The 23,329-nt window shown below is 40.8% G+C and overlaps 1 protein-coding gene, 1 non-coding gene and 1 pseudogene across 9 annotated transcripts in view; 2 read left to right on the forward strand and 1 right to left on the reverse strand.

Annotated features, from left to right (window-relative positions):
- Positions 1–23,329, reverse strand: part of ATAD2B (ATPase family AAA domain containing 2B) — a 173,942-nt gene that overhangs the window by 147,517 nt on the left and 3,096 nt on the right. The gene's annotated exons all lie outside the window — the stretch shown is intronic.
- LOC116270251 lies at positions 2,147–2,616 on the forward strand (annotated as a pseudogene).
- On the forward strand, positions 20,284–20,390 carry LOC116270477. The gene has a single exon (XR_004178504.1). It is a non-coding gene; the product is annotated as a U6 spliceosomal RNA (small nuclear RNA).

Consider the following 23,329-nt stretch of genomic DNA (forward strand, 5'->3'; position numbering starts at 1 on the left):
GCTATAACTCAACCACTTTGGGCACATGTTCTCAGGACCTCTTGAGACTGTGTCTTGGTCCATGGCCACTGATATTTGGCTCAGAATAAATCTCTTTAAATATTTTACTGAGTTTGACTCTTTTTGTCAACAAATGTCTATAATCCTTTTCAATATGCTACCATATAGAAATATCTGTGGCCAGGCACAGTGGCTCACACATGAAATCCCAAAACTTTGGGAGGTCAAGGCAGGATGACTGCTTGAGGCCAGGAGTGCCAGACCAGCCTGGGCAACATAATGAGACCTTATCTCTACAAAAAAATTAAAAATAAAAATTAGTTAGGTCAGGCGTGGTGGCTCATGCCTATAATCCCAGTACTTTGCGAGGCCGAGGCGGGTGGATCACCTGAGGTCAGGCGTTCCAGACCAGCCTGACCAACATGGTGAAACCCTATCTCTACTAAAAATACAAAATCAGCCAGGCATGGTGGCACATGCCTGTAATCCCAGATACTGGGGAGGCTGAGGCAGAAGAATCGCTTGAACCCAGGAGGCAGAGGTTGCAGTGAGCCGAGATCATGCCATTGCACTCCAGCCTGGGCAACAAGAGGAAAACTCTGTCTCAAAAGAAAAATAATAATTAGTTGGGCATGGAGGTATGCACCAGTGGTCCCAGCTACTCAGAGAGAGTGAGGTGGGAAGATTGCTTGAGCACAGGCGGTCAAGGCTGCAGTGAGCTGTGATCACATCACAACGTGGGCGAAAGAGCAAGACCCCATCTCAAAAAAAAAAAAAAAAAAAAAAAAGCCACAAGGCCACACTGGTACTAAAAGGCACAAAAGAAAAAATACTTGAAATTCAAATATGAGCATGTATACAATTAAGATGGTATATTAGTTTCATAATACACCATCACTTATTAGGTTAAGTTCCCAAGAAAAGTTAGTTAGCTACTTCCAAACTATATTCAGTACAGGGTGGAAAATCATTTAAGAAATACTTCAATCTTATAATAAGCCTTTGTTAGTCAACATACTATACTCAAATGAGTGTTTCTTAATTTAGTGCTTTCATTTTTTTTTTTTTTCTGTGAGACGGAGTCTCGCTCTGTCACCCAAGCTGGAGTGCAGTGGCACGATCTTGGCTCACTACAAGCTCTGCCTCCCGGGTTCAGGCAATTCTCCTGCCTCAGCCTCCTGAGTAGCTGGGACTACAGGCGTCCGCCACCACAACCAGCTAATTTTTGCATTTTTAATAGAGATGGGGTTTCACCATATTGGCCAGGCTGGTCTCCAACTCCTGACCTCGAGATCCACCCACCTCAGCCTCCCAAAGTGCTGAGATTACAGGTGTCAGCCACTGCGCCCAACAGTCCTTTCATTTCTAATACAGTTTTCTGTTTTTTTTTTTTTTTTTGAGACGTAGTCTAGCTCTGTCACCCAGGCTGGAGTGCAGTGGTCTTGGCTCACTGCAACCTCCACCTCCTGGTTCAAGCAATTCTCCTGCCTCAGCCTCCTGAGTAGCTGGGATTACAGGTGCATGCCACCATGCCCAGCTAAGTTTTGTATTTTTAGTAGAGACAACATTTCACTGTGTTGGCCAGGCTGGTCTCGAACTCCTGACCTCGTGATCTGCCCGCCTCGGCCTCCCAAAGCGCTGGGATTACAAGCATGAGCCACCGTGCCCGACCTCTTACTTTTTATTTCATATTTTTATTGTTTTATTTTATTTGAGACAGGGTCTCATTGCCAGGTTGTTCTCAAACTCCTGACCTCAAGAGATCCTCCCGCCTCGGCCCCACAAAGCACTGGGATTACAACCATGAGCCATCACGCCTAGCTTTAGTTTTTATACTATCTCACCCACTCCAACCTGGGATATTTACAGACTCCCAAGGTTAAAATGTGCATTAAAAGTCATCTAACTGAACTACAAATCCAAGACATCCTTTACTCCAAATCTGGTCTGTGAACCAACAACATGGGCATCATCTATTTGGGAGCTCCTTAGAAATGTAGAATCTCAGGCTCCACCCTCAGACCCACTGAATCAGAAACCATTTTAAAAAGATCCCCAGGTGATTCATGTGCACATTAGAGTTTGAAAAGCATTATTACACAACATATTCAAGACATTGTCACTGGACCGCCTGATTGCCACCATCATGAGTCGCATGCACACTCCTGGGAAGGGCCTGTCTCAATCGGCTCTGCCCCGTCACTGCAAGGTTCCCACTTGGCTGAAGTTGACATCTGATGACATGAAGGAGCAGACTTACAAACTGACCAAGAAGGGTCTGCCTCCCTCACAAATCAGTGTGATCCTGAGGCTCATACGGTGTTACACAAGTATGTTTTGTGACAGGCAATACAATCTTAAGAATCCTTAAGTCCAAAAGACTCGCTCCTGATCTCCCAGAGGATCACTACTGTTTAATTAAGCAAGCAGTTGCTATTCAAAAGCATCTTGAGAGGAACAGAAAGGATAAGGATGCCAAATTCCATCTGATTCTGATAGACGAATTCTGATAGACGAATTCACCGACTGGCTCAATATTACTAATACACGACCAAGCAAATCCTCCCTCCCAACTGGAAATATGAGTCATCCACGGCCTCTGCCCTGGTTGCATAAGTTTGTCTATATACTCAAGTAATAAAATGATTGTTCACTGAAAAAAAAGTAGTCACTGAGGAAGCAACATCATGTGTTTTAAGCTAGAGTATATCTGTGATACAGAAACTAGCACCTATAAACTACTATGCCAATTTAGATAGCCCAGGCCAGCATTACTCCTTCTAATCAAATTTGATCACTCACCTCAAGACCCATCTCAGGACCCATTTTTTTTTTCCTTCATGAAATCTCCCTGAAGAATCTAGCCTAAATTAAGCTTATCTCCCCTGCTAGCTGCAGCCCTACTATACATTTGGGCACCTGATTATTTCAACTTAGCATTATATATTTATCATCTTTAAAGTGCCATGTCCAAGTCTTGAAATTCTAGCAAGATTTTAAGCTCCTGAATTATAAAAACATAGCCTATTTTTTAAAATTCCACAGTAACAATGAAAAACAACAAACAAAATTTCTGGAAATTTGTTCACAAATTATTAATAGAAATTATTAGGGGCAAGAAAGGAGGGCTCATGGTGAATGAAGTTTGGGAAACAATGAGGTCCAAGGCTTTTTGCTGCGAAACTTCTAAGAGTATTATCATAACATGCAAAGTAAATCTCTAAGGATGGAATAAAGTATATAACATTTCACAAACTTATTTGATCAAGCTCTCTTTTTTCATGAAACATCTGCAGGTACTAGTTTCCCAAATATACTCTGGAAATAAGTACTATGTACCACTGAAATGAAGACAAAAAAAAAAAAAGTAAAATATTTGAATTTTTAAAAGAATCTGAGTATATAGTTACTTGAATATCAATTTAAGTGAATTTTGCACATTTATTTATTGGCCATCTGCATATTCTACGGGCTTTCTTCAATTCCACTCAGAAGTATTACTCAAACTGTTGTTTACGTACTACCTGAATCAAAAATCACCTGCATTACTCATTAAAAAATACAACCGGCTGGACTGGAATCTCTGGAGGTGAAACATTTTTAATGAGGGCTTCCAAATGATTCTTAGTACACGGAAGTTGAGGACCTCTGGCATATAACATACTTCAAGTATAATACAAAGCACATCATGCTAACTGCTACAATGTTCTGGTATATTTACTTTTTTGTCACGGGAGGTTTCAATCTTGATTTGGCTCTAAGACAGAGACCTCAGAATAAAGAGCATTACCAAAGACTCCTTCTCTCCAAAGAAATCTGGGGATTTAAGTTAAGCAAGCAACCACAATGTAAACAGGTACAAAATAATTACTTCAGCACCATTTAATTAACTTCAAGCTTTGGGAAAGCTTCTATCTACAAACCTGATGCTAACAATTCATCCTTAATAGGATGATCATAATGCTCAACCTTAACTTCTTCATCTTCAAAGCCTTTTACTAGCTAATGATAACCTAACCCTTTGAGAGAAGGCGTTACCAGTTTCATGACAAAGATATTTAAAAGATTATGCAATCTACCCACAGCCATTTAGCAATCTGTGTCAGAGTGATTATAATCCATGAGTAGGAAAAGTATCTCAGGCATAAGGGAAATAATTTCAATTAACTAACATTTATTGAGGACCTACTATGTACATAAGATGTGGAAGGCAGTGGTAAAAAAGATGAGTAAGAACTACTTGAGGCCAAGCACAGTGGCTCACATCTGTAATCCCAACATTTTGGGAGACCCAGGCAGGAGGATCCTTGTGGCCACGAGTTTGAAACCAGTCTGAGTAACACAGCAAGACCCATTTCTTTAAAAAAAAAATATATATATATATAGTAATACCTAATTCTGTGAAAGCAAAAAACAAAAAACTACAACTGCTAGCAGAGACGGAGGAAGACATCATAAATGATGTGGACTTTAAAGGATGTTTTTGGCCAGGCATGGTGGCTCACACCTGTAATCTCAACACTGAGAGGCTGAGGGGGGCGGATTGTTTGAGCTCAGGAGTTCGAGCCCAGCCTGGGCAAAATGGCAAGACCTTGTCTCTACAGAAAAATAGAAAAATTAGCCAGGTGTGCTGCTCCACGCCTGCAGTCCCAGCTACTTGGGAGGCTGAAGTGGGAGAATCACCTGAGCCCCAGCAGTTGAGGCTGCAGTGAGCCATAATTTTGCATCACTGCACTCTAGTCTGGGCAACAGAACAAGACCCTGTCTCAAAAATAAATAAATAAATAAATAAAGTTTTCAAGTTTTCTATAGAAATGGGAATATGTATTCCAACAACTTAATAATGGGGCACATAAAATACCAGAACACAACCCAAGGATGAGATAACTTCCAATAAAAGTATAATAATAATAATGTAAAATCCTACAGAAATTACATAAAAAAAGATACAGTCATCCCCACTTAAGTAACTTTTTAGTTTAATTCTAACCTCTTTAAATAGATAATTTTTTTCAATTTGTAAAAACCATTTTCTCCTTGACTTTTACAGTCCCTGAAACCATACTCATCAGCTACCATAAATAGTGACTATTATTGTCATAAATCTTATAAAGTGAGGCAAAAGAACTTGAGAATAACAGAAATGAATAAATGTTGCTCTGGTTTTCAAGGAAGGCTTCGTGCCCAGATTCAAATTTGTCAGAAATCTAAAAGCTGGATTTTAATCTAATGACAAAAAAGAATGAAGTCAAGTATAGCATTTTAAAATGAGAGATGCATGGAAATAAGTGAATTAGCAGACCACTAGATTAAATCAAAACTTGATGATGGCCTCATTTAGAATTGGGAAAATCAGAAAGAGGAAATTTAGTCCAGAAAACAAAATAACTAGATTAGTGATATCAGTGCTGTATTCAAAATAAATACAGTAAGGGCAAGTATAAAAAGTGCTGCTTGTTGTTGGTGGTGGTGGTGGTAGTGGTGATGGTGGTGGTGGTGGTATGGGGAGCCAGGGAACAGGTGATGACAGGAGAAGTATAATGCTAAATTAAAAGTGGAAAGTTAGTTTGGAATTATAGCCAGAAATCTAGGGAGAGGTCTATCAGGCTATGGGAAATACACCTCTGAGATGAAGTGAGTTAAGGAGCAGATATGAAACATGGTCATAAAAGAAGATGATCACAGGTAATGTACAGAATATAAAAACAGAAGGGCAGAAGTCAAAATCTTAAAAAACAGTCTAATTAATGGGGATAAGCACAAGAGATGTCATAAAAATCAAAGACAAATATAGTCTCTCACTAAAACAAGGGGAGTTAAACTGCTCCAAAAAGACTTAACAGAAGAAAGCTGATAAACCTGAGGATTTGTAAGTAAGAGATCATTGTAACTTCTGACAGGGCAATGTCTGTGAAATGAAGACTGGAAATCACTAGGTGAATAATGGAGCAAGTGGTGAGCAAGTACAGGTAATGACTACAGAGCTAGTCTTACAAAAGTGTCAGAATTAAAAAAGAAAGAATAGTTTAGAGTTGGAGGAAAGGATTTTCTTTCTTTTTCTTTTTTTTTTTTAAGAAAAGACAACCCGGCTTCTTATAGAAAAAAAGGAAACCGTAAGAGAGAGTAAAACAAATTATTTAAAGAGTAAGTAAATGATGAGAGAAAAAGCCTCAAAGAGACAAGAAAGAAAAAAACAGAATACGAACATTTTCCCCCAAGTTAGATCAGAAAGTGTATGGGTGCAATCAATCTTTTCCGATTTCCTTATAGGACAGGCTTTTTGTATACTTTTTTTTTTTTAACAAGTAATCCTGTTTTCACAAGGAAAGCTTAGAAGTGCAGTCGATTTCTTTTTCTTTCATTTACAAAAAGAATGCACAGAGGCAGTGGTTACCATGACTGCAAAAAACAAAACTCTGCACTGCTATTTGTTTATTTAGGGCCAACACTATTCTACAAAGTCCTGAAATGGCAAGCATACAAAATGTTCTAAATTTTCCTCAAATATTCCAAGAACAAGGGCTTACTAGTTTAGTATTTCTAAGCAATCATCATGAAAGAATACAAAAAGAAAAAAATACATAGAAGCGACCTGTTAGTTTAGAAGATACAGAAAGATTAAAAAACAGTCTATAATAATTTAAAATGCACTTTTCTTCCAGATAAAAATTTCTAAAAGGTAGTTTCTAAAAATCTGAAAATATTACATTATTTAAAATAAGAAAGAGATAATGTGGGTACTGAAAAATGCCACATGGTCAGGCATGGTGGCTCCTATCTATAATCCCAACACTTCGGGAGGCTGAAGTAAAACGATCGCTTGAGCCCATGAGTTCAAGAACAACCTGGCCAACAAAGTAAGACTCTGAGACTTCTCTCTATAAAAACTTTAAAAATTAGCCATGGGGTAGTGGTACATGACTGTGACCCCAGATACTCAGGAGGCTGAGGTAGGTGGATCGCTCGAGCCAAGGAGGTCCAGGATGCAGTGAGCCATGATTACACCACTGCACTCCAGCTTGGGTGACAGAGTGAAACCCTGTTTCAAAAAAGAAAAAGAAAAGAAACGAAACGAAACATGCCACAGACTTTGAAGTTATACAGACAGGACCAATCTTACATTGCAGCACTACCACTATCACTCAGAAACTACCATTTACCTCATAAGATGGTTAGAAGAATCAAGGAGGTAGTATAAGTAACAAATTTTATACCTACTGCCTCACAGTAGATACAATCTCAAGTATGAATACTTGTTTGGCTTTATAGAGTTAATGTAACTTCATAAGCTTATTAATTATTTTCAATAATTCATTCCTTCCACAAACAAAATTTATTAAGTGCCTGTTTTTGTGTTAGATACTAAAGATACTTGCGCTAAGGCAGTACCTGCCTTTCACGGAAGTTAAAATTTAACTCTTTAAATTAGCTGGTAAAGGTATACGAAAATAGTGCTGATAGTACTGGGGAATGGGGCACAAACTAGTTTAGTCTCAGTGTAAAGCAAATTGAGAAAACCTATGAAAATTTAAAATACACATTATCATTTGACCGAGTAATTCTACTTTATCTAAAAGAGAAAGGTCGGCTGGGTGTGGTGGCTCATGCCTGTAATCCCAACTTTGGGAAGCAGAGGCGGGAGAATCACTTGAGGTCAGGAGTTCAAGACCAGCCTCACTAACATGGTGAAACCATGTCTCTACTAAAAATGCAAAAAAAAACTGGCCGGGCATGGTGGTGGGCGCCTGTAATCCCAGCTACTCAGGAGGCTGAGACAAGAGAATCGCTTGAATCTGGGAGGCAGAGGTTGCAGTGAGCCGAGATTGTGCCACCGCACTCCAGCCTGGGCAACAGAGGAAGACTGTCTCAAAAAAAAAAAAAAAGAAAGGTCATTTTCTGCTACACTATAAAGTTAAAAGTATGGAGAAAGCCTGTGTGCCAACAGGTTAAATATGTGGCAGTATAATGATACAAAGAAATATCAGAAATATTAGAAAGGCTCCTAGTCAACAGTGTGAGGAAAAAAAAGAAATATTAGAAAGCCATCAAGAAAAATGAAATAAGCCAGGTGTGGTGGCTCACACCTGTTATCTCAGCATTTTGGGAGACCTAAAGCATGGTGGCACATGCCTATAGTCCCAGCTACTCAGGAGGCTGAGGTGGGAGATCACTTGAGTCTAGGAGGTCAAGGCTGCAGTGAGCCATGACTGCACCACTGCACTCTAGCCTGGGTGACAAAGTGAGACACTGTCTCCAAAAAATAAATTTTATATATATATATATACACACACACACACACACACACACACACACAAATATAAACACATATATATTATACATACACACATATTGCACATGTACCTATGGGTACAACCTATGGGTTGTTTATATGTGTATGTGTGTGTGTTATATGTGTGTGACACACATATAAACCCATGGTATACATGCAATGGTCAGAAGGATGTACAGCAGCTTTAACAGTGGTTATTCCTCAGAAGAACAAACTGGAGAAATTAGGGGAGCAGGGAAAGGCCCTTTTTTTCTGTGTATGTCCATATTATTTGAAATATTTATTTCATCATAACGTGTAGAAAATAAAACAAAACAAAGTAATATTTATTTCATACTTTTTAAGTAAGAATAAAATATTTCTCCAAACAGCTGAGGTTGAGTCTTGCGTAAGTTTGGGTTGCTTTTTTTTTTTATTTTGGTTTTTAAGAGATGAGATTTCATCAGGCTGGAGTGCAGTGGTATGATCATAACTCGCTACAGCCTCAAACTCCTGGGCTCAAGCGATCCTCTCACCTTAGCTTCCCAAGTAGCTGGGACTAAAGGCACACACGACCATACCAGGCTAATTTTTTGTTTTTTTTTTTTAATAGAGGTGAGGTCTCACTTTGTTTCCCAGACTGGTATCAAACTCCTGGCCTCAAGTGATCCTCCAACCTTGGCCTCCCAAAATGCTGGGATTACAGGTGTGAGCCACTGTCCACTCTTGCATACTTTTTTTTCTTTTTTGGAGACAGAGTTTTGCTCTTGTTGCCCAGGCTGGAGTGCAATGGCGCAATCTCAGCTCACTGCAACCTCTACCTCCTGGGTTCAAGAGATTCTCCTGCCTCAACCTCCCGAATAGCTGGGATTACAAGCATGCACCACCACGCTTGGCTAATTTTGTATTTTTAGTACAGACGGGGTTTCTCCACATTGGTCAGGGTGCTCTCGAACTCCTGACCTCAGGTGATCCACCTGCCTAGGCCTCCCAAAGTGCTGAGATTACAGGTGTGAGACACAGCGCCCAGCCTGCAAACTCTCTTATCTTCATTGTCTGGTCACTCAATTGCAGCAATTAAAGAAAGGCACTTCCATTTCCAGTTGAAATGCTACGAATATTTTTTAAAGAGATGGTGTCGGCTGGGTGCAGTGGCTCACACCTGTAATCCCAGCAGTTTGGGAGGCCAAGGCAGGTGGATCACCTGAGGTCAGGAATTTGAGACCAGCCTGACCAATATGATGAAACCCCGTCTCTACTAAAAATACAAAAATTAGCTGGGCATGAGGGAGCATGCCTGTAGTTCCAGCTACTTGGGAGGCTGAGGTACAATAATCGCTTGAACCTAGGAGGCGGAGGTTGCAGTGAGCCGAGGTCGCACCACTGCACTCCAGCCCGGACAACAGAGCAAGACTGTCTCAAAAAAATACACAGGGTAAGAAGAAGGGAAGAACAGTGGAGGAGCGTGTTAAAAAGTCTGCAGTAAAAGGTAACATAGGCCAGGCACAGTGGCTCACACCTGTAATCCCAGCACCTTGGGAGGCCGAGGTGGGCGGATCACCTGAGGTCAGGAGTTCAAGACCAGCCTGACCAACATGGAGAAACCCCATCTCTACTAAAAATACAAAATTAGTCGGTCATAGTGGTGCATGCCTGTAATCCCAGCTACTCAGGAGGCTGAGGCAGGAGAACTGCTTGAACCCAGGAGGCAGAGGTTGTGGTGAGCCGAGATTGCACCATTGCACTCCAGCCTGGGCAACAAGAGCGAAACTCCGTCTCAAAAAAAAAAAAAAAAAAAAAAGAGGTAACAATACTTTTTTAAAGAAAAAATGAGAGTTAATTGGCCAGGCACAGTGATTTACACCAGAGGCTGAGGTGGGAGGATCACCTGAGCCCAGGAGGTCAAGGCTGCAGTTAGCCTTGATCGTGCCTCTTCACTCCAGCCTGGATGACAGGGTGAGATCTTATCCCAAAAAGAAACAAGAAGAAGAGGAGGAGAAGAGGAGAAGAAGAGGAGAAGGAGAGGAGAAGGAGAGGGGAAGGGAGGGAAGGGGAGGGGAGGGAAGGGGAGGGGAGGGGAGGGGAGGGGAGAAGAAGAGAGAAGTGAGCAAATAAATACAAGTATAAGTCTTAAGAGCAATCACACATACACACACAAAGCAAAACATATAAGCTAAAACCAGCAGAAGGTCCAGGCACAGTGACTCAGTGACTCATGCTTGTAATCCCAGCACTTTAGGAGGCCAAGGCAGGTGGATCACCTGAGGTCAGGAGTTTGAATGCAGCCTGGCCAACATGGTGAAACCTCGTCTCTATTAAAAATACAAAAATTAGCCAGGTGTGGTGGTGCGTGCCTGTAACTCCAGTTACTCAGGAGGCTGGGGCAGGAGAATCGCTCGAACCTGGGAGGCGGCGGTTGCAGTAAGCCAAAATCGCGCCATTGCATACTCCAACCTGAGTGACAGAACAAGACTTCATCTCAAAAAAAGAAAAAAAGTAGAAGATGCACAAATTTGACTTAGTGAATATCTACAATCCTGCACCCCTAACTGCAGAATACATATTCTTTTCCAGTGTTCATGACACATTTACCAAAATAACCATAAACAATGTTCTGACAAAATAAGTCAGAACAAATTTCAAAAGACTGAAATCATATGTAGTATGTTCTCTGAGCACAATGGAATTAAGCTAGAAGTAATTAATAAAACTATAAACAGAAAATAGGCCAGGTACAGTGGCTCATACCTGTGATTCAAGCACTTACGAAGGCCAAGGTGGGAGGATCGCTTGAGTCTAGCAATTTGAGGCCAGACTGGGCAACAAAGGGAGATAACAAGACCCTCTCTAACAAAAAAAAAATTTCAAATTACCCAGGCCTGGTGGCACACACCTGTAGTCCTAGCTATTTGGGAGGCTGAGACAGAAGGATCACTTGAGTCCAAGAGTTCAAGGCTACAGTGGGCTACAATCATGCCACTGTACTCCAGCCTGGGTGAGAGAGTAAGACCCCATCTCAAAAAAAAATGCAAGGAAAAGAAATGCCCAACTGTTTGGAAAGTAAGCAACATACTTCCAGATAACCAATGGATGAAAGAAGAAAGCAAAGAGGAAATTAAAATATATTCTAAAATAAAAATTTACTTAAAAAAAAACACCAGGAGAATTTGAAAAATAACAAAAATAATTTCAACAACAACAAAAACTAGGTAGAATCTTAATATGGGGCCGGGCACAGTGGCTCACATCTGTAATCCCAGCACTTTGGGAGGCTGAAGTAGGCGGATCACCTGAGGTCAATAGTTCGAGACCAGCCTGGCCAACACAGTAAAACCCCCATCCCTACTAAAAATACAAAAATTAGCCAGGCATGCATGCTGGCCCATGCCTGTAATCTCAGCTACTCAGGAGGCCGAGACAGGAGAATCACTGGAAGCCATAAGACGTAGGTTGTAGTGAGCCGAGATGGAGCCATTGCACTCTAGCCTAGGTGACAGAGAAAGACTCTGTCTCAAAAATAAATAAATAAATAAATAATAAAAAGAATCTTAATGTGGAACAAGAGATTTCTGAGTATCTGACTAAGTTCACACTACAATATATCCCATCTCTTAATGTTTTCCATCATACATTTTTATTTTTCTACATTTAACAGAAAATATACATTTATCCCCAGTACACAATAAACATTTACCAAAACTGACAATATATTAGGCCACAAAGAAAGCATCCAATCCTACAAGAGAAATATACAAACTATGTTAAGTGAGAGATGTTCCATGCTGTTAGGCTAACAATTTGAAGGTGTCAATTCTCTACAAATTAATCTATGAATTCAATATATTACTAATCAAAATTCTAGTTGGGGCCAGGCACGGTGGCTCACTCACGCCTGTAATCCCAGCACTTTGGGAGGTCAAGGCGGGCAGATCATTTGAGGTCAGGGGTTTGAGACCAGCCTGGCCAACATGGTGAAATCCCATCTCTACTAAAAATACAAAAATTAGCTGGGTGTGGGTGCACATGCCTGTAATCCCAGCTACTTGGGAGGCTGAAGCAGAAGTATCGCTTGAACCTGGGAGGTGGAGGTTGTAGTGAGCCGAGATCATGCCACTGCACTCCAGCTTGGGCAACAGAGCAAGATTCCGTCTCAAGGAAAAAAAAAAAAATCTAGTTGGATCTTCTAAGTAACTCTATAATCGTAACTGAAATTAAAATTGAAAAACAACCCCCAGACATCTAAGTCAACCTTGAAAAATAACAAAGAGGAGAAACTTGTCCTTTAAGATATTAAGACATAACTCAAAACCATAGTATGAAAAATAGTATTGGCCTGGTAGAATGGCTCATGCCTGTAATCTCAATACTCTGGGAGGCTGACGCAAGAGGATTGCTTGAGCCTAGGTGGTCGAGGCTTCAGTGAGCTGTGATCACGCCAGGGCACTCCAGCCTGGGTGACAGAGCAGGACCCTGGACAAAAAAAAAAAAACCACACCAGTATGGGCCAGGCATGGTGGCTTACACCTGTAATCCCAACACTTCAGGAGGCCAGGGCAGGAGGATTGCTTGACCCCAGGAGTTCAAGACTACCTGGGCAACACAGCAATAACCCTGCCTCTACAAAAAATTTAAAAAAACAATAAAACAGTATAGTATTTCCATAAGCATAAACAGACCAACAGAAAAGAACAGAGATCAGAACACAACACACATGAGAACTTAACGTATTACAAAGTGGCACCACAAAGGACAAGTTGTCTAGCAGAATGAACAGAATGAATTAAAGGCCTAAATAGTAAAATTGTATGTATGTATAAAGTCACAATGTAACAGTATCCTTTAGTGTGGGACCAAAAAAAGTCAAAAGTCACAAATCTCTAATTACTCTTGAAAAACAATAATAAAATAGCAACTCCAGTAGAAAATAGTGAAATGGGCAAAAACAAATCTTAACAGGCATTTCAGAGAGGAGGAAAGCAAAAAAAGTTAGCATGGATATAAAGAGTTACCCAAACTCATTAGTAACTAAAGAAAGGCTATTAAAAAGGTAGCTGATGCCAAATATTGGCAGGGAAGTGGAGATACAAGAACTCTCATACGCTATACTCCTACGAATGGACACTAGAGCAGCATATCTAGAGGTGGTATTTATTTTAAGTACACATATACTCTTCCACTCCTGGTGTCTATCTCAAAGAAATTCCCACACCAAGTCCACGAGGGACATTGCATCAGGGTATTAACTGCAGCAATATTTGCAGTAGCAGAGAATAGGAAACAATTTAGGTACCTATCTCTTGAGGGTGAATAGTTAAAATGCAATGAATTGACCCTACAAAGTACTATGTAGCAGTGGGAGTAGTGACTGTATGTATACAGAGTTACCACACAGATGAAAATATAATGGTTAAAATAAAATAATAAAATAAGCTCTATAGCTAAATACCACTTATGAAAACTTAAAAGACATACATATAAACCAACACAGTAACCAGGTATGCTATCATCTAAACATGTTAAATAGAGGGTTGAGGGCATTAGTAATTTTTTTGGGACAAGCATAAACTGTGCATGTGCCAGGCAGGTCAGTACTATCCTAGGCTAATGCAGACATATGGTCACCCTACATATTAACCACTATCCTCTGTAACCTAGGAAAACAAAGTCATGATTTAAAAAAAAAAATCCAACTCACCATGTAAAAAAAAAAAAAAAAAAGAGTACTGCTATGTTGTACAGGCTGGACTCAAACTCCTGGGCTCAAGCCATCCTTCCCTGCTTAGCCTCTAGAGTAGCTGGGATTACAGGTGTAAACAACCATGTCTGGCTACCAATTCTGTTTTGTTTGTTTGTTTTTTGAAACGGAGTCTTGCTCTGTCACCAGGTTAGAGTGCAGTGGCGCGATCTCAGCTCACTGCAACCTCTACCTCCTGGGTTCAAGCGATTCCCCTGCCTCAGTCTCCCAAGTAGCTGGGATTACAGGCACGCGCCACCACGCTCAGCTAATTTTTTTGTATTTTAGTAGAGACGGGGTTTCACCATATTAGTCGGTCTGCTCTCGAACTCTTGACCTCATGATCCGCCTGCCTCAGCCTCCCAAAGTGCTGAGATTACAGGCATGAGCCACCACGCCCAGCCTCAATTCATTATTTTGCTTTTAACTATGCTGACTTCCCACACTTCAGAACATCAATGAAACATAAACCACAAAAATATGCTAAAACCCTTACATAACTTATTTGGAGGTTATGATCACTCATCAACATGGATACTTACAAACTAATTACATTAATAAGTAAAATTTTGTAACATAATTTTATACCTTGTGTTACAATCTCAACCTAAGATCTCTTACAGAAAAATTCTTCCAAAAGTACATAATGCCCAAACATAAAGAGTTCAAATCCAAAGGGTCAGTATTCCACACAGTTGTAAAACAGGGAATAGTTTTAGGTTAGGCTAAAAGAGTTCACTATTCTTGGCCAGGCACGGCGGCTCACATCTGTAATCCCAGCACTTTGGGCGGCCGAGGCAGGCAGATCACGAGGTCAGGAGATTCAGACCATCCTGGCTAACATGGTGAAATCCCATCTCTACTAAAAATGCAAACAAATTAGCTGGGCGTGGTGGCAGGCGCCTGTAGTCCCAGCTACTTGGGAGGCTGAGGCAGGAGAATGGCGTGAACTTGGGAGGCGGAGCTTGCAGTGAGCCAACAGGGCACCACTGCACTCCAGCCTGGGCGACAGAGCGAGACTCCATCTTGGAAAAAAAAAAGAGTTCACTATTCTTTCATTATCTTTTTTTTTTTTTTTTTGAGGCAGAGTCTGGCTCTGTCGCCCAGGTTGGAGTGCAGTGGCCAGATCTCAGCTCACTGCAAGCTCCGCCTCCCGAGTTTACGCCATTCTCCTGCCTCAGCCTCCCGAGTAGCTGGGACTACAGGCACCTGCCACCACGCCCGGCTAGCTTTTTGTATTTTTTAGTAGAGACGGGGTTTCACCGTGTTAGCCAGGATGGTCTCGATCTCCTGACCTAGTGATCCGCCCGTCTCGGCCTCCCAAAGTGCTGGGATTACAGGCTTGAGCCACCGCGCCCGGCCTTTCTTTCATTATCTTTTCAAGGGTCAAATTTATTCCATAACTGATTCATCTTCACCACTTTTAGAGGAAAAAGTTTCTTAACACTAAAAGTTTTAAATAACACATCAAAGTTTGAATCCAAGAAGTTTAATTTTCTACATTTCTCTGAAATTAGATTCCTACCAAAAACAAAACACAATGGTTGACAATTGCTTTAAGCAACTTCTAAATTTAAGTTCAAAAATAATGGCTGACAAGTTTTTAAAGTAACTTCTAAATTCAAGTCCAAAAATATCAGACCACTTCAATCATCCTAATTCTCCAAACCCTAATCACAAAGCCAAATCTGAGTAAAGTCACTAACCACATAATATGCAAGAAAGTTGTTTGGCACATAAGAATAATTCCCTCTAACCATAGGTTTCTGCCAAATCTCTAAAATAATATCCTATTTCTTAATTCTAAATTTGCCACAAAATATAGTGTTAGACCTTAAAGGCCCAAAAGGAGACAAGAATGGATATAAACTTCAGATATAATGATTAAACAAAAGTAACTTTAGGGTGCTTTTGGCCCCTCTCTAAAACCCACACAGGAAGTGAGCCTGGAAACAGCAGCCCCTAGGCAGGCTGCTAAGTCACCTGAACAAATGTAGATGAAAGGGCACTAGACCTGAGGGAAGGGCTATTTTTTTACGGCATGTATTTGTCTCCTCCACTAGACTTTAAGTACATCCCATGAAGCAGGGACTGTGCTTCATTCTCCACCTTACTGAATGAATGAATGAATGAACGAACAAAGGAACAAGCAAGCCTCACCATCAAAAACTAGGCTCTGGATTACCTCCAAATTTCTGTCTGGCAAGACTAGCGAACATACTTTGTGGGTATTTTAAGCATCATTTCTTTCAGGATTCCAATTTGGGTCCTAGAATACAGATATAAACTAACAATGCTAAAGATGTTTAATTTACTAATGCAAATCTTCATATATAAATATGCTATATAATGTCTTTTCAAGAGGCTTAAAGTATGAAACATTTTTTCAAATGGAAAACACTTTAGTCCCCCTAGAGATAGTTTCCCAGAGCATAAAAGCAAATGTATACACTATAAATTAATATCACCAAGTAGAGGGAAAGATAGCAGCACAAGTATACCTCTAATAGAGACCACAAGGCCCAGACTTTCAGTCTGCTTACAGGGATTTATTTTTTCCCAAAGCCAACTTAAAAATACTGAGAAGAGCCAGGTGCAGTGGCTCATACCTGTAATCCCAGCTACTCAGCAGGCTGAGTCAGGAGAATTGGTTGAGGCCAGTAGTCCAAAACCAGCCTGGGCAACATAGTGAGACTCCTGTCTTGAAAAATAAAAATACAGCCGGGCATGGTGGCTCACACCTGTAATCCCAGCACTTTGGGAGGCCAAGGCGGGCGGATTACCTGAGGTCAGGAGTTCAAGACCAGCCTGACCAATATTGAGAAACCCCGTCTCTACTAAAAAATACAAAATTAGCCATGCGTGGTGGTGGGCTCCTGTAATCACAGCTACTCAGGAGGCTGAGGGAGAAGAATCGCTTGAACCTGGGAGGTGGAGGTTGCAGTGAGCTGAGATCGCACCATTGTGCTCCAGCCTGGGCAACAAGAGTGAAACTCCGTCTCAAAAAAAAAAGAAAGAAAAACTAAAATATAGGCCAGGAGTGGTAGCTCACTCCTGTAATCCCAGCACTTTAGGAAGCCAAGGCAGGAGGATTTCTTGAGTCCAAGAGTTTGAGATCAGCTTTGGCAACATAGCAAAACCTTGTCTCTACAAAAAAAAAAAAAAAAAAAGCCAGGTGTGGTAACACATGCCTGTAGTCCCAGCTGCTCAGAGGCTGTGGTGGGAGAATTCATTGAACTCAGGAGGTCAAGGTTGCAGTGAGCTGTGATTGCACTACTGCACTTCAGCCTGGGCAACAGAGCAAGATCCTGTCTCAAAAAATATATATATACTACATATATGCCTACTATGTACCCACAAAAAAAAATTTTAAATAAAAAATGCAACAAAAAATATAAATATACACATATATAATAAAATATTAAGGAAAAATATTGCAAAAACAATCTCTGCACAATATGCCTGCTCCTCTCCCTACATACTGCCTCCTGAAATCAGGCTGCAGGAAATTACTGAAAATTATTGTCCTGTATTTCATATCCCTATATGCTACTATTCCCACTTTCAGTCCCAATACACTTCTAGACACCACAATTCCAGACAGCCAGGTAGAAATTGTCTATAAACGGTAGGTACACTTACAGTATACAACAGCTCCCACCTTCACTTTTTCAGATGTTGGTGGAAACTACTGATTGAACAACATCAAAGAGTAATAAGTGAGGTAAAGAAATACAGATGAAATAAGATATACAAGTAGAGAAGACAGAACTAGATTTAAATATTACCTTTAGCCTTCCACAGGCCACTTAACTCTTAGGCAACTCAATTTCCTCAGTTGTAAAATGGGGGTACCATCACTTGCTTTATAGAGTTGTTACAAGGATTGAATGAGACAGCATTAAACAACACCTGGCATGTATAAGATGCTAAATAAACCTTGGTTTACTCTTCTCCTTATTAGGGTAAAATGCAACAAGTGAGTATAGCGAAAAAGAAAGATTGTCGGCTAGGCATGGTGGTGCACACCTGTAACCCTAACACTTTGGGAGGCCAAAGCGGGAGAACTGCTTGAGGCCAGTAGTTCAAGACTGGCCTGGGCAACAAAAGAAGACCCCCATCTCTATTTAAAAAAAAAAAAAAAAAAGAGAGAGAGAGATTGTCAATGTGAAAATAATTTAAAATGAGTCATACTTTCCATTAATTCATTCAAAAAGTATTAATTGGCCAGGCACAGTGGCTGTAATCCCAGCACTTTGGGAGGCCAGGGTGGGCGGACTGCTCAAGCCCAGGAGTTCAACATCAGCCTGGGCAATGTGGCAAAACCCCATCTCTACAAAAAATACAAAAATTAGCTGACTGTGGTGGCTTATGCCTGCAGGTATTCGGGAGGCTGAGGTGGCAGGATCACTTGAGCACAAGAGGCAAAGACTGCAGCAAGTCAAGATCATGCCACTGCACTCCAGCCTCGGAGACAAAGTGAGAGCTTCTCAAAAAAAAAAAAAAAGTATTAGGGGCCCGGTGCAGTGGCTCACGCCTGTAATCCCAGCACTTTGGGAGGCCGAGATGGGCGAATCACCTGAGGTCAGGAGTTCCAGACCAGCCTGTTCAACACAGTAAAACCCCATCTCTTCTAAAAACACAAAAATTAGCTGGGTGACGTGGCGCCTGTCTGTAATCCCAGCTACTCAGGAGGCTGACGCAGGAGAATCACTTGAATCCGGAAAGCGGGGGTTGCAGTGAGCTGAGGTCGCACCACTGTACTCCAGCCCAGGCAACAAGAGGGAAACTGTCTCAAAAAAAAAAAAAAGTCTTAGGCCAGGCGCAGTAGCTCACGCCTGTAATCCCAGAACTTTCGGAGGCCAAGACAGGCAGATCTCCCGAGGTCAGGATTTCAAGACCAGCCTGGTCAACATGGCAAAACCTCGTCTCTACTAAAAATACAAAAATTAGCTGGACGTGGTGGCTCATGTCTGTAATCCTGGCTACTCAGGAGACTGAGGCAGGAGAATCGCTGGAACCCAGGAAGCGGAGATTGCAGTGAGCCGAGATGGAGCCACTGTACTCCAGCCTTGGCAACAGAGTGAGACTCTGCCTTAAAAAAAAAAGAAGTATTAATTGGGCACTGAGTGACACATGCTGTTCTAGGCACTCAGGATACAGGTGTCAACATAATGGTCTCTGTCTTTAAAGCACACACACAAAAAAAGAGTTCCACCAAAACATTCAGTGAGTAGAGGACTAGAAGTCTTACCACACTAAGTACCTATGCCATTCATTTGGCACTTACTTTGAACGAATTTACCTTGTTAATAACTTCTCATTAGCATACCATGTGCACACTTACAGTACTGAGGGTAAAAACTGTGTTTTAATTATCCTCTATTCTCAAAGTTCTATAACCATGATATTCTCAAAATGGGTCAGCTCCCTGAAATGCTATTCATTCATTCATTCATTCACTCATTTAACAGATATTTATTGAGCATTTCCAACATTGTGTCAGGCACTGTATTTAGGCCCTGGGAATATAGCATTCAGGGGAAAAATAAAATACAGTGCCTGCCCTTGTGGCACTTACGGTCTACTCTAATAGAAGAGTTTAGGGGAGAAAGACTTCAGCCAAAGGTATATATCCTATCTCCAGATAAAACTACAAAACTTACCGCTCAAAAAAAAAAACTAACTTATATTTAAATAAAGTTAACACATATATATGATTTTCCCCCAAATATGTACTTCCATATAACTTTTTATCCAAAAATTCCCACTGCTTTTTACTCAGTAACTCATTGTTCATAGAATCCCCCTCCAGAGAGGAGGCATAAAAGAAGTATAAAATATTCCTACTGCAAGACCAAAAACCTAAGTACAAAGAAATCCACTTGGGCCAGGTACAGTGGTTCACACCTGTAACCTCAGCACTTTGGGAGACTGAGGCGGGCAGGTCACCTGAGGTCAGGAGTTCAAGACCAGCCTGACCAACATGATGAAACCCCGTCTCTAATAAAAAATACAAAAATTAACCAGGTGTGGTGGCAGGCACCTGTAATGCCAGCTACTTGGGAGGCTGAGGCAGGAGAATTGCTTGAACCTGGGAGGCAGAGGTTGCAGTGAGCCGAGATTGTACCACTATACTCCAGCCTGAGCTACAGAATGAGACTCCATCTCAAAAAAAAAAAAAGAAGAAAAGAAATCCACTCAAGTTGATTATGCACACAAACAAAACGGATAATGCACCCAAATGAAACTTCATTGTGTACGTACTAAAAGAAATGCCGTGCTCGCTTCGGCAGCACATATACTAAAATTGGAACGACACAGAGAAGATTGGCATGGCCCCTGCGCAAGGATGACACGCAAATTCGTGAAGCGTTCCATATTTTAGGCCGGGCGCGGTGGCTCAAGCCTGTAATCCCAGCACTTTGGGAGGCCGAGACGAGCGGATCACGAGGTCAGGAGATCGAGACCATCCTGGCTAACCCGGTGAAACCCTGTCTCTACTAAAAAATATAAAAAAAAAAAAAAAACTAGCCGGGCACGGTGGCAGCCGCCTGTAGTCCCAGCTACTCGGGAGGCTGAGGCAGGAGAATGGCGTAAACCCGGGAGGCGGAGCTTGCAGTGAGCTGAGATCTGGCCACTGCACTCCAGCCTGGGTGACAGAGCAAGACTACGTCTCAAAAAAAAAAAAAAAAAAAAAAAAAAAAGAAATGCCAAACATATCATTCAAAGTAATATGGTACTTAGATCCTTGAATAGACAGGATCACTCAACATTCAGGTGCAAACACTGGTTGGGCTTCTCAGTTCTCCTAACAGTAGTAATTCTACCACTTGTCTAGCTGGATTCCAAAAGTTATGAGTTTATCTATAATTGGGTATTTAGGAGACATGCAATAAAACATCTACCAAAGGATGGTTTAAAAGACTTATTGCCAGGAAAAATGATTTAAGGAATTAGTATGCATTCACTTCTATAGGCTTTATAAGTTTCATTCATGACCTAAACAACAGAATGTGTGTATATGTGGACTACAAAAATAGCCAGTAACTGAATTTAAGCTGCATTTTCACTTGGCTACCAGAGACAATCCTATGAACTCCACCATTGCTTTGGTTCGAAATTGTGGCAGGGAACATTGTCACGTTACAATATTACCTATATTGTACTCCATGTGAATCTGATACAGTATAAGGAAAAACTTGCTCTGTTCTGAGGAACTTATAGTTTCCCCTGCTCATCTGACAGTTACATACATTATGAGATTTCCCCCTCAGACTTCTTTTACCTCTTTAACCCTCAACTTCGACCACTCTGCTTTGTTATGTTGGCAAATGCATGAGTGTTGGAAAGGGAAATGCACAGGGTGATAAAAGTATACTAAAGAAGGACCTAGGGATTTTTTTAATTAAATAAAAATAAAGTAATACAGCATTTCACTTCTAAAGTTACTCAAAATATTTATTTTGATCTCACAAGATGGGGATTCACAGTCAATGATTATCTCAAAAATCCCAAAAAGCTAGCGAAAAAGTCAGAAATACCAGCAAACAGACCTAACAAGGAGAGGTAGAAAAAAGAGTTCAAATATTTTTCAAAGATTGCTGTCCAGTTTTGTGAATACAGTATTAGATTGTTTACTAGGAGTGACACCTAGGTGCAGCAAATAAACGCTAATGACTGAGGGCCAGATTAACCGACCTAAAAGAGGTCAAGCTTTATGAAAGCTTGGAGAAAAAAAAAAGCCACAGTGTATAGAAGTAATTACATCTAACTGCATAGCACTAAAAGACAGCCTGACATTTTAAAAGTGTGGGCATTGTGGGTAATGATAAGGGAGGAAAAAAAAAATAAGAAAATTTAAAAGTGTGGGCACAAAGGCAATCTACAGAATGGGAGAAAAATCTGCAAACCATGTATCTGATAAGCAGTTAATTTCCAAAATACATAGGGTAGTCCTGCGACTCCACAGGAAGAAAACATTTGTTAATGGGCAAAGCAGGATTTTAAGGCTGCAGTGAACCACTCCTAAGACCCTGTCCCAAAAAAAAAAAAAAAAAGGTCCTAACTAAATAGACACTTCTCAGGTATATAAAAAGGGTGCTCAACATTACTAATCATCAGGGAAATGCAATTCAAAACCGCAATGATATATCACCTCACACCTGTCAAAATGGCTCTTGTCAAAAAGACAAGAGACAACAAATATTGGGGAGATGTGGAAAAAAGGGAATCCTGGTACATGTCAGTAGAAATGGAAAATGGTGCAGCCACTATGGAAAACAGTATGGGCCGGGCGCGGTGGCTCACGCCTGTAATCCCTGCACTTTGGGAGGCCGAGGCGGGCGGATCACGAGGTCAGGAGATCGAGACCATCCTGGCTAACAAGGTGAAACCCCGTCTCTACTAAAATACAAAAAAAAAAAATTAGCAGTGAGCGCGAGATGGTGGGCGCACTGCACTCCCAGCTACTCGGGAGGACAGAGTGAAGACTCCGCCTCAAAAAAAAAAAAAAAAAAAAAAAAAAGAAAACAGTATGAAAGTTCCTCAAAAAAATTAAAAATAGAACTACCATATGATCCGGCAATCCCACTTCTGGGTATTTATCCAAAGGAATTGAAATCAGGATTTCGACGGACATCTGCACTCCCATGTTCGCAGTAGCATTATTCATAATAGCTAAGATATGGAAACAATCTAAATGTCCAACAAGAGATGAATGTAGTAAACGTGGTGTATATGTGTGCATGCCCAGTGGAATACTATTAAGCCTAAGAAGGAAATCCTGCCATTCACAACAACACAAATGCACCTAGATGACGTTACACTAAATCATATAAGCCAGTTCCAGAAACACAAATACTGTATGATCTCACTTATATGTGGAATCTAAACTAGCAAATTCACAGAAGCAGAGAGTAGAAGGGTGATTGCCAGGGTCTTGCAGGGAGGCAATCAAGTTTCACTTGTGCCAGATAAATAAGTTCTGGAGATCTATATAGCATAGTGCCTACATCTAAGAATACTGCATTGCATACTTAAAATTGTCTAAGAGGGCAGATTTTATATCAAGTGTTCTTACCACAAAAATAATACTAATAATACATTCATAATAAAAGGGACAGGGAAACTTTAGGAATGATGGACATGTCTGTGGTGTTGATGGTGGTGGTGGTTTCACAAATATATACTTATCTCTAAACTCACAGAGTTATATACACTAACTACCACCTTTTACATGTCAAAAAAGAAAAAAAAGGCTTTTCATACTGAAAAAAAGAAAAAGAAAATAATTCCAATAATCTGCAGAATGCATATTTTCCCCC

Source organism: Papio anubis, chromosome 14, assembly GCF_008728515.1.
Source record: "Papio anubis isolate 15944 chromosome 14, Panubis1.0, whole genome shotgun sequence".
NCBI lineage: Eukaryota > Metazoa > Chordata > Mammalia > Primates > Cercopithecidae > Papio > Papio anubis.